Consider the following 15425-nt stretch of genomic DNA (forward strand, 5'->3'; position numbering starts at 1 on the left):
TCCCTCCTCCTGCCCCCCAGCCTCCCTCCCCCAACCCACCCCCCATTCCCACCTCTGTGGTGGTATTGTGTTCTCCGTAATATTGTGCACACTAATAAACTTATCTGGGGTCAGAGAACAGAACAGCCACAATATTAAACGTAGAGGTTAGTTGGTGGTAGCACACGCTTTAATCCTAGCATTCCAGAGACAGAGATCTACCTGGATCTCTGTGTGTTTAAGGATACAGCCAAGCATGGTGACTCACACCTTTAATCCTAGCATTCCAGAGGCAGAGATCTACCAGGATCTCTGTGTGTTCAAGGATACAGCCAAGCGTGGTGACTCACACCTTTAATCTCAGAAAGTGATCCTTTAATCACAGGGAGTGAAGGCAGAAAGCAGAAAGGTATATAAGGTGTAAAGACCAGAAAGTAGAAGCTTTTAGCTGGTTAAGCATTCAGGCTTTCGAGAAGCAGTTCAGCTGAGATTCATTCTGGATGAGGACTCAGAGGCTTCCAGTCTGAGGAAACAGGATCAGGGGAGGAATTGGTGAGGTGAGGAAGCCGTGGCTTGTTCTGCTTCTCTGATCTTCCAGCGTTCACCCCAATAACTGGCCTCAGGTTTGATTTTATTAATAAGACCTTTTAAGATTCCTGCTACACACCTCCTACAAGGCAAAGTCTCTTATGGGGAGTCAGCAGAGCCTGGTACATTCAGTTGAGGCAGGTCCAAGCCCCTCCTCCCTGCACCAAGGCTGTGCAAAGTGTCTCACCATAGGCACTAGGCTCCAAAAAGCCAGCTCATGCACCAGGGATGGGTCTTGATCCTACTGCCTGGGGGGCCCCCTAAACAGTTCAAGCTAAACAACAGGAGTCTCTTGACTTGCCTCTGTGTTGAAAAATAGAGAAAATAAAAACAACATCTCCATGGTATTAATCTAACAGAATTCAAAAATCATATTTGTCTGATTCCAAAATCTATGGCCATTTTACCACATGGTTAGAATGAAACAATGAAATACGTTGAACACAAATGCAATTTCCATGAATTTGAGCACCATTTTCCCACTTGCTGTTTCTAGAGAAATATGTTGGTTGGTTTCCAAGAATATTTATTTCGTGCCATTATGAATAACATCTAGAAAACGCTGAAGAATGAAGTCAACATGTTATCAATTTTAGATGAATTATGAAGAATTTGGGCTTACCTGTGGTAAACTTTTGTTTGTTCAAAATCAGTATATAAATGAATAGCATCTACTCTGTCTTAATGAATTGCTTTGTTGATATTATTGACAGTTCATAGTCTGCCTACTTAATTACTGTGTCTTTAAAAGAATCAATCTCCTTTATCTTGGCAGGGCAAAAGCAACATGATAAAAACAGTCGAAGGTTTCTGCAAACCTCCCAACTTTTGCTTGTTAGAGTTTGGCAGTAGAAAGCACTGCATATTCAACCCTGGGTTAGAACCTTAGAAGTGTAGTCAGAACATAAGTGAGCCAACATCCCTTCTAAGAGCATGTTCCTGTGGCTTTAGGCCAGTGTTTTCACCCTTATAAGGTGAGAAGATACTCATCACTCCCGTGTGTACCATATTGCTGGCTGTACACATTACTATAGAATCTTCATAACATGGAGATTTTCTGTTAACCCCAATTGACAAATCAAAGGCTGAAAGCTCTGACCAAATTCTGGTATAAAGGCAGGTCGACTCCAGTTCAAGTCCATATATGACTCCCTTGCCCTTGACTTCTGGGGTGTGCCACAAAATAGAGATATTCCACATTGGAACGGAAACGGTGTCAAAATTCTCAATGCCCAGTCTGGAGACAGAACCCATAGCTAACATCTAGGTAAGGGGATCTGGATGTCCACTAAATAGCGAAACACAACCAAATGTCCCCAGACTTGAATTAAGTGAGCCGGGATTCAGGGTAGGCTCCAGATTCTGGGAAGAAGCTGGAATAGCAAACCAAGGAACTGAAAGATGGGGGAGGGGGAAACCAAGTATAAATAAACACAATGGGACTAAAGAATGCATGTCAGATCCATGAGTTTGCTGGGCTCATCTCAAGAACACAGTCATCAGTGATTCATCGGAGCAGTGAGCCTCACTTAATACAACAAAGCAAAGAAGACTGATGCAGGTGCTTCTGGGTGATGCTGTATATGAGGGCCTCGGTGAAGCTAAAGGGTACAGGGGAGTTTCTTGTTGTTTCAGTCCAACAAAAATGATCAAGCACATGACGGACTTCATCTATTCATTAACATCGGGAGTGCGTCCCATGCATGCACTAGTTACTTTATCAAATTGAGACTTCTGATTCACCAGATGAATTTTAATAATGATTTTTCCCCTTTTGCTTGTCTCTCCAGATTTCTACCTTTTCCCACCACTATAGCTCTAACCCAAGACTTTGTAAATGATAGGCACTTCCTCTGCCCTGAGTTACACCCCAGCCTCAAATTTGCATTGCACCTCTCTGTGACCGATTCATTTTCCTGAGGTACATTCATCTTGAAACTTAGTTGCAAGTTTTATGAGTTTTTCTTTAAAAGAAGATAGGGGGTGGGAAGGAAGAAATTCCAGACAGGGAATAAGGGCATGAACAAAATCTGCTTGGAGAAAGAGGAGCCGCTCAAGTGGATGGAATATAAAGTGGTAGGGATTGAGCGAGGGTAAACACAGAAAAGTTGGGGAAACTTCCAGGTGAGGGACCTGGGGGTAGGTGGGATTCTGTATTATACATTATCTCACCCTCATTGACCATTAGGTCACACTGATGAACTTATATGAGATGAAGTGTGGGAGCCCATTGTCAGGTTTCCTAGTGGCTTTACCCAGCAGGTCTGCATAGAGAGGATGACTGGACCACGGACCTGAGTGCAGGTGTCTGAGATGGTCTGCACTTGGCTGTGCTGGGGGGAGGTCTTTGGCTCCACCCCTTGGCATGTCTATAAATACCCTAGGGCGGAGACAGTCAGGGCCCGATGATTAGGATCCATGCCCTTTCGAGGCTATCCTGTATTTTCTATCTTTATCTCCCTCCTCAATATCCTTCTATCTAATATTCCCTGCTGCTCCTACTCAAGAGCACTGTGAGGAAATGTGGGGATGGTGGGTAGCCCCTCCACAATGTAGGAGAGGAGTTCTTTACCTTTAAAGTCTATGTGATTGTCAGAAAGAATGTGCTTTCAAATCCAATCAGTTCTACCCAAAATCACTTCCATAGGTTTGATTTTGAAGACAAAAATCTAGAAGGGTTCTGTATTTATCAGAGTTCTCTAAAGGAACAGAACTGATAAGAGCTAATTTGCTTGTTTATTTATTGGCTTATGTCAAAATAGCAATTCCTCACCTGACAGGCTGGGAATCCCGTACTTGCTCAGGCCTTGAGGCTGGGTGACTCAGTGGTCAGAGTAGCCTCACAATGGCTGTCTCACATTGAAGATGCTGAGAACCTGATAGTTGCTCAATCTGTGTGGTGAGTGTTTCAGGAGTCCCAACCAGTGCTGAAGAGCTGGAGGGTTACTAGAGAGCTGCTGGTCCTCAGTTAACAATGGAAGCCTGCAAATGCTCACTCCAACATCAACTATAGCAGCAGCAGCAGCAGCAGCAGCAGCAGAATAAATTAACTTGGCAGAGAAAGGGAAGGCCAAGAGTAAAAAGAGGGACTAATATTCTTTCTGCCATGCCCCCCTCCTTTTTTTTAAATCAGGGCTGCTACCATAATATACCACCTACATTTGGATGGTGAGTCTTTTCACATCAGTTAAGACAATCAGGACAGTTGCTCGGTTGAGGCTCTCTGTTCAGCTGACTCTAACTTGTGATCAGATGACCTTAAGACCAACCATCACAGATTCCCATCTTCTCTCCAGTCAGAACTTCATTCACAGCTCAACTTCTCCATTCTCTTTGATGTGAATTTTCAGGAAATCAGGCGTAACCAATATTCAAACAGAAGCAAAAAAAAAAAAAAAAAAACTCACCCAAGTTCAAATACTTTCACAATATCCTTCACTCAAGTTGGCCACGCTCTGAACTTCGCCACTCACAGACCTGTGAACCTTCTCTTTGGGGGCTTTCAGCTGCTAATGCATATGGGTTGGCTTTACATGGAGGTTTGGCTCAGGAACAAGGAAGACCTAAGCCAGACAGCTCAACTTGTGAGACAGACAAGAGGTGCTGTCGGCCCCAAACAGGAGTATTTTTTTTTCTCTACATATAAACTATTCAGGCTACTAGAGGTCTTTGGGCCCACTAGAAAAAAATACTGGGTATATATGACATGCTATTTCAGCCACCAAAAAAAATAAAAATAAAAATAAAAAGACAACTAAATAGAGACAACTTTCTCTAAGGAGGTTGGAGAGATGGCTCTGTGGTTAAAAGCTCTGGCTTGCCTTTCACAGGATCTGGGTTCATTTCCCAGCACCCAGAGTGTGGCTCACAACTAGTTAACCCCAGTCCTAGGGGATCGGGTGCCCTCTTCTGGCCTCCTTGGGCACTGCATACATGTGGAGCAGACACTCATGCAAACAAAACACCCATGACATAAAATACTTATTTTAAAATTCACAGAAAGAAAATGAATTGATTCTAAGACAATAGCAAGGTGTCATTTTATATAACATAATGCAATGCATGTATATGAGAATCCTGTGTTGTAGTGATAGATAGTACTATGTGAATTATTACTTTCAGGGAATCAGAAATACTTAATACAATTAACTTTCAAAGAACTATAAATTAATTGATATCTAAGTTGCTGTTATTTTACCATAATTTGAAGGAATCTGATCTAAGAATACTTAAATTTCACCACAACTTTTTTTTAAACTCCAGTGCATATTGGAGTTTCCAAAATTTTAGCAGAACTGGGTAAAAAAAGATACTTCCATGTTATTATTCTTGTTAATTTACAAGGATCTTGGTATGTTTTATAATTTCGCATAAATATTCAGATCTCCCCTAGAATAAAAGGCAGCCTTGATCCTGGAAGTGAGTGGGCTCTGGCTGTAAGTCAAGGGGCTGTGATCTAGTCCCGTCTCCTTCCTCTATGACCTTGAACTAGTCAATTTACTGCCTCTCTCCGACCAAGAATTTCCTCACCTGTAAAATACAAGAATTGAACTAGATGATCTCTCAGATTCTTTACTCTCAAATTTTATGGCCAAGTCTACTTTTTGACAGCTAAAAAAGATGGGGCTAATTTCAATGCATATTGTCTGTCTGCATATCTAGCATATAACTGATTGCAGATGCCTAGGAGCTAAAATGAAGGGTCAGAAAGGTGCCATCTGCTTCTATTACCAATTACATTGTGAAGCTGCCTCAATTTTTTTAAACATTTAGTGAAAAACAGAAGTTGGCAGGAAATGTGTTATAAACAATATCACCCCCGCACATTCATTGAATAATTCATAGCCAGTGTTTGGTAAAGGCATAGTTTCTGAAATGACATTTTTTTCCCAAATACCTGAATGTTCCACATCAATAACAAACGATTTAGTTAACATTACTTTGCTAATTACAGTGCTTAGAGATTGACATCTCGGACCCAAATGTATTGTATTCTTATCAATTTCTTCTGAATTAATTTCTTCTATATTAGATAGGAGCAAAATATTTATCACAGTTGACTGTTCACATAATCACATTTTTTCCAGCTTTACTGAAGTATAATTAACAGATAAAATTATATACATTTGAAGTAGACAGTATGATGTTCTGTTTTATGTACATATTGTAGAATGATCACTATTGACCTGCTCAACACATCCATCTACCCGTACATTATCACTGGGATCTGCATGGTAAGCAAACTTAAGCACTGCTGTCTCAGCAAATTTCAACTACATTACATAGTCATTGTGTTATTCATTAAAAATATGCAAAACTTATTCATTTCAAACTTCATATGCCTTAATCCACACCCTCCCATTCCTCTCACGCTCCCCTATCACTTAGTGACCACCACTACCCTCTCTGCTTTTCTGAATTCAACCTAGAGCTCACAGGTCACTGAGATCATACATTCCCATGAGAGTTTGTGCTTGGTTTCTGTTGTTGTCATCCTCTATTTAATATATGATTTGCAGTACTCTTTGACAGTTTATCTTAAGAAGTTAAAGGACACACTCATAGCTAAACAGAACATATAGCTACCTAGAAGTTCCCATTGCATCTTTCACACCCATATACGTATACATGCTCTTCTTCACCCTTTTCTCCTCCCTTTCTCTTTCTTCTGCCAAATTCTTAAAAATCTCCATTCATTTTCATTTCCCAGCTGTGGTGGTCTGAAAGAAAATGGCCCCCAAAGGGAGTGGCACTATTAGGAGGTGTGGCTTTGTTGGTGTAGGTGTGGCTTTGTTGGAGGAAGTGTGTCACTGTGGAAGATGGGCGTTGGGGTCTCATATATGCTCAAGATACCTCCCAGTGTCTCAGACCACTTCCTGTTGCCCATGAGTCAAGATGTAAGAACTCTCAGTTCCTTCTCTAGCACCAAGTCTGTCTGCATGCTGCCTTGATTCCCACCATGATGGACTGAACCTCTGAACTGTAAGCTAGTCCCAATTAAATGTTATCTTTAAAAGAGTTGCTGTGGTCAAGGTGTCTCTTCACAGCAATAGAAACCCTACTGTGCTGTGGATATCGCTCTGTATAAATAAAATGCTGATTGGCCAGTAGCCAAGCAGGAAGTATAGGCGGGACAAGCAGAAAAGAGAATTCTGGGAATAGGAAGGCTGAGTCAGGAGACACTGCCAGCCGCTGCCATGAGTACCAACATGTAAGATACTGGTAAGCCATGAGCCATGTGGCAAGGTATATAGATTTATAGAAATGGGTTAATTTAAGATATAAGAACTAGATAACAAGAAGCCTGCCGTGGCCATACAGTTTGTAAACAATATAAATCTCTGTGTGTTTATCAGTTAAGTCTGAGAGGCTGCAGGACTGGCAAGTGAGAGAGATTTGTCCTGACCATGGGCCAGGCAGGACCAGGAAAACTCTAGCTACACTACTGTCCTATGCCTAATAACAAGAAACCACCTTATCAATAAGGAATGGATTACCAGAGGTAGAAAGCCCCAAATCCACTAAATCTCTAATCTGTCTTGATGTATTATTTAACTATTTGTAATATCAGGTTCTCTGGAAAGTGAATCTGAGCTTACATGGTTTACATGTGTACATGTAAGTGAGAGGTGAGTGTATATGTGAGCTATGATATTAGAAAGGAAAACACTAGTGGAGAGAAACCAGTGTTGAGCAAGTGGGCCTGGGCCAGAGCAAAATGCCATAGTGATCCTTACTACCGTTGGTGTTAATCAAATTTTAAAACAAGTTATTACTGGATTTTTGTAGGATTCCAAGAATTAATGTAGGAAATAAATTCAGTATGTCAGCCACTATTAAGTTTCTCAAAGAGCCTATCTGTGCTTATAAATTTTTAGTATAAAACTAATACAAATTTATTTTAAACACTTCAAAGTGGAATATTTGTGACTAAAATGATGAAAACCATTCTGTTTGTTTAACACGAAAAAACTACTTTTCAGCTTGTAGTACACAAAAAAGTGTACACTGCAAAGTCAAACAAAATCCTACATATCTTTCTGCCACTACCTTTTATGTCCTTAACCTATCAAGATATTATTGAGTCATTCTTAAATGATGACTCTAAGGATCACATCTCCATTATCTCTATAAACTTCACTCTCCAATGACTCCTTTTCAAGAAGCAATACGCATGTAATATATTCAATTACAAAGCTGTTCGTGCATCCTTTTATACCTCCTTCCCTTCTTCCTTCTTTGCTTAGGTAGGACCTCACTGTATATCCCAGCATGGCCTTGAACTCATGATCATCCTACTTCAGTATGCAGAGTGCTAGGATTACAGGCATGTGCAACCACACCCTGCAGCTACTGCCCTGCTTTTCCCTGGTCTGAATCTATATTTTGTATTCTAGCTTTATCCACAGAATGTGAAACATCTGATAATATATGATTTAAAAACTCTTCCAGTGATCTAAGTCTTGGTATTACAAAACTGAATAACTGATCCATCTCAATATGATAGTTTTTCGTCCAGATGTTTAGATTTCCTGTAGGTCCAACTGGAGTGCTGGAACTACAATACAATATGAGCATTCCAAAATTCAGTTTCTCAGCAAAATATCATAATTATCAAAATATCATAATTACCCCTTGATTTGTTATTCATCCACAGTGTCAATGAAAAGGGCATTAAGGGCGTTTTAAAGGGTGCTATACTCAAGAAATGTGTAAACAACAGAGTACAAAACCGAAGAGCCAACCACTAAACAGCACAGGTACATCATACACACAGCTGCCAAATTTCCATAGGTGGACTCAAATCATAGTCTGATAGGGCAGTGATCATTTAACCACTTTTCCCATCCTAGGTGTGAGTCATTTATTAACTTCATTATACTGTCATTAGAACGAACTTGTCCATTAGGAAAATAGGATTAAAGATGGCAAAATGCTAGCGTCTATCCACAAGCAATGGAGCTGTACAGTGTCATTCAGTTCTCTGAGCTCGGCCTTGAGACCCAGATCTTTCATTTCCTGGGACTTTCAGAAATTTAGTAGCCTATTCCCTAAACTGCTCAACGTCAAGGTCCTCCTGAGCCATAAACCTTCATCTCCGTAAGTCTCTCTCAGAACTTCTTGGGTGGAGCTCAGGAGAGGCTCCAGGGCTAGGCAGCCTTCACCTCATAAAATCAAGATTTAAGGCCGGTAACATTTGCTGCCTTACTGTTCCTTCTGGCTTGAACTATCCTGGCATCTAATTTTATATCACCAAATATTTTCTACTTTTAATGTCTTTCTAGTACTGTCATTTTCTTCTTAGTGTTTTAGACACCAACTTCACTATGAATTATAAACTCATTACACTCTATGAATTTGGTTCCTCCTTTCCTGTCTCCAACAGGGAAAGTCCTAGAACCGTCAACAGGTGACCAAAAACTTGAAAAACAGCGCAGATTCGATGTGAATTAAAGAAAAGACATAAGCAGAGAAAACCCAGTATAATGAAGGTGTCTATAGTATATTGGTTTGCTGGCGATCGATACATGTTCTGAGACAGGATCATACTCTTTGAATTCCTAATATTCTTGCCTCTATTTCCCAAATGCTAGGAGTGCACACATGAGCCACTTCTAAACGCATTCATTGCATTATCTTTCATCTTCCTGGGTGCTGGAGATTGCGCCCAGACAATGTGTTCTGCCGCCCAACCTGCATGCACCCCAGGCCGTGCACCCCAACCCTGCACCACCTACCTCCATTCTCTCCTGGCTCATTTTCTGCCCAAGTGTAATCTAGCCACAGAACCTTTCCTGATCCTCCCCGTCTCTCCCCAGGTTTGCTTGGTGTCGCTCCTCTGCCATCTAAACTCCCTGAATCTCTTCTCTGTAATCGCTCGTACCAAATTGTGTTAAAAGTCTATTTTTCAGCCCTTCCCTCCTCTCAAAGACGCAAACTTTGAACTATCTATATACTCTTGTCACCCATACGCAACACCCACACATAATAGCTGTTCAAGAAAACATTTTGAGTCATGGCCACCTTGAGAGTCTAGTGAGTGTGCACCCGTGGTCGGGGAAGGTGCCCAGTCCGCACGTGGAGGCCCCACGAAGTAAAGTTGCATCTCGGCTGTGGAGGCGACAGCTTCTCCGGTCCCTCGGCCATGGCGGCTTCCGGGAGTGGTATGGCCCAGAAAACCTGGGCATTGGCCAACAACATGCAGGAAGCGCAGAGTATCGATGAAATCTTCAAATATGACAAAAACAACAGCAAGAAATCCTGGCGGCGAAACCCTGGACTAAGGATCGCCATTACTTTAAATACTGCAAAATCTCGGCGTTGGCTCTCCTGAAAATGGTGATGCATGCCAGACCAGGAGGCAACCTGGAAGTGATGGGCTTGATGCTCGGGAAAGTGGATGGAGAGACCATGATCATCATGGACAGCTTTGCTTTGCCTGTAGAGGGCACTGAAACCCGAGTAAACGCTCAGGCTGCTGCATATGAGTATATGGCTGCATACATAGAAAATGCCAAACAGGTTGGCCGCCTTGAAAATGCAATTGGCTGGTATCATAGCCACCCTGGGTATGGTTGCTGGCTCTCTGGGATTGACGTTAGTACACAGATGCTTAACCAGCAGTTCCAGGAACCATTTGTAGCGGTAGTGATTGACCCAACCAGAACAATATCTGCAGGAAAAGTGAATCTTGGCGCCTTTAGGACACATCCAAAGGGCTACAAGCCTCCTGATGGAGGTCCTTCTGAGTACCAGACTATCCCACTTAATAAAATAGAAGACTCTGGCGTTGCACTGCAAACAATATTATGCCTTAGAAGTCTCATATTTCAAATCCTCTTTGGAACGTAAACTACTTGAGCTTTTGTGGAATAAATACGGGGTGAATACCCTGAGTTCCTCTAGCTTGCTTACTAATGCAGACTATACCACTGGCCAGGTATTTGATTTGTCTGAAAAATTAGAGCAGTCAGAAGCCCAGCTGGGGCGAGGGAGTTCCATGTTGGGTTTAGAAACCCATGACCGGAAGTCAGAAGACAAACTTGCCAAAGCTACTTGAGACAGCTGTAAAGCTACCATAGAAGCCATCCACGGATTGATGTCTCAGAAGACAAATTTGCCAAAGCTACTCGAGACAGCTGTAAAGCTACCATAGAAGCCATCCACGGATTGATGTCTCAGGTTATTAAGGACAAACCATTCAATCAAATTAACGTCGCTTAGTTACCACTGAGGACTTTTTCCTGAAAGCTGACGTGTGGAAGAAACAGCACCTCCAGTAACACTTTTAAACCAGTTACCAAAACTCAGACTAGAAGACTAAGGTGCTGTGCGTGTCTTGAGTATGAGCACTGTAATAAAACTCTAACATGAAAAAAAAAAAGAAAAAACATTTTGAATAATTGAGTCCCAATGAGACATTCAACATTATTCTGGAAAAATCTGTAAATATTTACATGCTATAATTTAATATTATAAATGTTTTTTTTATTGTAAATGGCATCACATTCAATTCCATCAAAGATCACACAGTAAGAAAGGATCGTAATGGGCATATACATCCATGCGACAGGAATTCCAAATACTCAGTGCCCGCCATTGCTTTTCTGAGTCGTGGACATTAGAAGGCGCTCCATTCATCGCTGTTCTCAGAAATAAGCTGAAACTTGTTCTCTTCTATAAATAAGTGATGAAAAATCAGTAAGATTTGCTTGCAATATTAGACATTGCATTTCAGAATCTAGCTAAGAGCCTATCTTTCTGCTGCTGATGTCACTCGATGTACAACGGACAACAGCAACCTAGGAGCATCAGTCCAATCCCTAAGGGGTAACAGTCAGGAATTGTTTGGATCCTTCATCATCATAAGATGCACAGCTGTGCATAGAAAGCCCTAACTTCCTCGCTGCTTATCAAGATCTGGGTTTTGTCAGCTGTTAAAGGGGCCTGGAGAGTACGCAAAGCTCTCTCTGGCCCTTGAGAACGCCATAATCATGAATTAGGAGCTGAAGATAGTCTGCACATGCATGATACATGGAGAAAACATCACCCAGTGCATTCCCTGTAGGATTTTTTTTTCACTTGCCAGGTCCAGGAACAGAGAAGAAACCTGGAATCAGTGTACATCTGGCCACTTAAAGAAAGGGGCAGAAAAACTGGGCTCACTCATCCCCAAATAGAAAAAAAAAATCAGATCAGGTTTCAGGACCGGATGTCCTTCCCAGAAGGTGGCAAAATTAACAAAAGATGATGTTGCCAAGGAGAGAACCCATCTCTGAGAGCTTGGAAGGTGACTCGAAGACACATGGTCAGAACATGGCCCTCTAATCACTCCACTGGTCCAGCTGCATGCTTCCCAGCTGGCATAAAAGTAGGAGACACCTGGAAAATTAAGGCAAAATCAAAACACATCTCTTGGTTCAGAGGAAATCAAGCATGATGTTGGCCAGGGGAGGAAGGATGTGCTGGATAGCTGCCTGGAACAGAAGTTGCTCTCATGGTGGCTGAGGTCAGACTTCACACTTTCATCCTCCGAGGTGTGTGTCAACTCAGTATATTCGGATCATTCATTCATCATTGTTAGAAGAGACTTAACTTCATGCACTAGTGTGGATGCTTATCTCTAGAATGCTAAGTGGTAAGATGGTGTAGTCTATTGGGGGAGGAAACAGAAGAAGCCATGTTTCCAGATGGCGTGTAGAATGGATCCAAATAAAAGACCCCACCCCGTCCTCAGCAATTTCTTTGGCAATTGGTGATGTGTGTGTCTAGATTTAAAACTTGCTCAAGCACACTGCGGTTTGTTACTTCCCCTGAACTACTGTGAACGTTAGACCTTGCTCTGTCATAAGTGACCAGGAGTTGTCAATAGGTAAGTAATCTATTATCCAAACTCTAGCATTTTGTTTTGTTTTGTTTAAAACTGAACCTTACACTGTAGCCTAGGCCTTCCTGAAACTTATTGTGTATCACACCCAAGCTTAAGCTCATAGGCAATCCTCCTGTCTCCACTTCTCACGTGCTGGAATTATTGCCTAACAAGTGCTCAGTCACCACACCTGACTTGACATTTGCTTCTTTATCAAACAGAAAAACTCATCGATTAGTCTAATAGGAAACACACGTGTTTTCTCAATCCCTCTCCTCCCATCCCTCCCAACTTCCCCCATGACTCTTGCTCAGCAATGTTTTATAAAAAGTCCTACAGGCTGAAGGAAGCAGTGTTCCGAGTTCTGATCTATCTGAAGTTTCAGACAGTGTGAGCTCCCACAGTGAAAGCAGCCCTGTGGGCATTGAGCTGGAACTGTGGGAAGACTTACCCGAAAGCTGTAAGCAAAGACACATTCCACAAACAGCTTCCAAATTCCCTACCTGCATCATGCTAAATGCTTTATGGACTGTGCAGGAAAACTTCCTCAGTGGCAAGGAACAGCAACCCAGTTTAAACTAATAGATGCAAAACCAAAGTCCATTGAGGACTTTTAAAGGATTTCCCCAAACTGAAATGAATGACTCAGCCTAGCTTTAGGAATAGCTGGGACTATGGGTTTTTCTGATCCAGCTTAGCCGCATTGAGCTGCAATCAGAAACAAGGTCTCTTTTCCTCCTTTACCCCCTCTTCTCCATCCCCTCCTTTTCCTCCCTCCCCACCACCACTGATTTCTCATTATCTATCTGATCTTTCTAACAGCAGACCTTCCTCTAGTCATAAAGTCTCAAAATAGACCAAGGTGACCAACCATCCATCACATTTGGGGGGGGGGGGTAGACAGTATCCCAAGCTGGCTTTGACCTCATGATGTAGCCAGGAATGACCTTAAACTTCTGATCCTCTTGTCTCCACCTCCCACGTCATAGGATGACAAGGTGTGTACAATATTTGGGGACAGGGTCTTTAAATAGGTAATTGGATAAAAAATGAGGCCATTGAGGTAAGTCAGGATATGATCTGACTAATGTCTCTATGAGAAGCAATCTAGACTCAGAGACAAACAGAGGGAACACTGTATGAGGACACACGTGGGAGGTGGCCATCTACAAGCTAAGGAAAGGGGTCTGAAAGAGAGCCTCCCCTTCACCCCCTAAAGAAGCTAACCCCGCTGTCATCTTCTTCTGGGATTTGTGGCTCTAGGTCAATGAGGAAGGAAGCATCCACTGCTTGAGGCCAGCAATGGGCCGTACTGCTTCCAACTGAAAGTAAAGAATCTTCTTGCACATTTCCCAGGGAGCTGATTGAGGAGACCAGCAGATATCTAAGCTCCACCTTCAGAAACCAATGTTCAAAATATCGACTCCACACGGGAGCACACAGGCAGAGGTGCCTGCCGATGGAGTTTGCTCACAGCAACCACCGACCCGTTGTGGTCAGGCCATTCTGACTATGATCCCTAAGGTTTTAGAATCTAAAGTTGTCTAAAAGTTAGACAGTACCATCCCGACCCTCACTACCCGCCACCCCGAGCCATCTGCACCCCACTCTGGTGAATGTTCCCCACCCCACTCAATCACTCCAGTAAATTTTTCATTCAGGGTCTGAAACCAAAACAAATTTATCCATTATAAAAGAAAGGAATTTGGCATCCGAACCTAGGGTGGAGAAATTGTTCATTGTTGCACGACAAACATATATAAATACCATTTAATATCCTTAAAAACAAAACAAAAAGACCATGACACATTCCAGAAAGTATTGAGTTACCCTTTTTTAACAGTACAAGAATCAAGTTGAGGACTTGGCTAATAAGAGAAGCTTCCTCATATGTATGCTATACAGAGCTCATCAGCTTTCTAAAAAAAAAAACCTAAAAACCTAAAAGTTGAATGTGTTTCATTTTGCGTTCAACTTCACCTGACACTAGCGAGTCAAAGATAAAGATTGGTGAAACTACATTTTCACAGCTTCCCATGACATGTTAAATGGCTGGTTTGTTTGTAGCATATCCTCTATTCCTATCTGGAAAGGAAGGAACACAGACTAAATTTCTGCCTTAGCCCACACACCACAACCCAAAAACAAACCACGTCTCTAAAGCTTCAGGGAATGTAACAAAAATCCCTGTAATGTGGATTTAGTACCACTTAAATAATTCCACATTAATAGCATTGATTAACAGTGCAACATTACCCAAAAATATATCTCCAATAAAGTAAATGTTCTTAGTCTAATGTGGCTGATTTTTGTTTTCAGAAACTTAGATGAAGATATAGGACATATGCTTTAAAATTAAAGAATCACAAAGCTGAAGCTATCCATCCCCTTAGATATGTAAGTTAAAATTTTAAATGGTATTGACTAGCAAGAAATAAAAACAGAAATCGTCTATTTTTACATGATTAATGTGTTTTAATTAGCATATATGCATCACTTCCTTTATCATATTCTCACACATACATATCATGTACTTTATTGATATTCACTCACTACTGTTTATTGTCTCCCTCACTGTCCCTTGACTTCTTTTCCCCACATAGTCCGCCTTCAAACATGTCAGGAGTGTGTGTGTGTGTGTGTGTGTGTGTGTGTGTGTGTGTGTGTTTAAAAATCTATATGAGGGAAAATACTGTATTTTCTGAGACAAAGCCTCACTGTGTCCTTCTTCTTCCTATTAGAGATGCAATAATGTATATGATATTTTCAAGTGCAAAACTATTCGTGTATATTTTTTTTCTTTCTGTTGTTGAGCTAGGAACTAACTGTACAGTTCAGGCTGGCCTCAAACTCAGCAGTAGTTCTGCCCCAACTTACAGAGTGCTGGGATGACAGTCATGTACCACCATGCCCATCTCAAAATTCTAAAATTTCTTAAATTCAGTATCAAATTCTTGAATTTAGGACCCAAATTCAACTGAGCAACATA

General features: G+C 41.6%; 1 pseudogene; it reads left to right on the forward strand.

Moving 5' to 3' along the window:
- The first annotated feature begins 9654 nt into the window (after positions 1–9654).
- LOC102919506 (COP9 signalosome complex subunit 5-like) lies at positions 9655–10932 on the forward strand (annotated as a pseudogene).
- The last annotated feature ends 4493 nt before the right edge of the window (positions 10933–15425 follow it).

This window comes from Peromyscus maniculatus, chromosome 22 (assembly GCF_049852395.1).
Source record: "Peromyscus maniculatus bairdii isolate BWxNUB_F1_BW_parent chromosome 22, HU_Pman_BW_mat_3.1, whole genome shotgun sequence".
Lineage (NCBI taxonomy): Eukaryota > Metazoa > Chordata > Mammalia > Rodentia > Cricetidae > Peromyscus > Peromyscus maniculatus.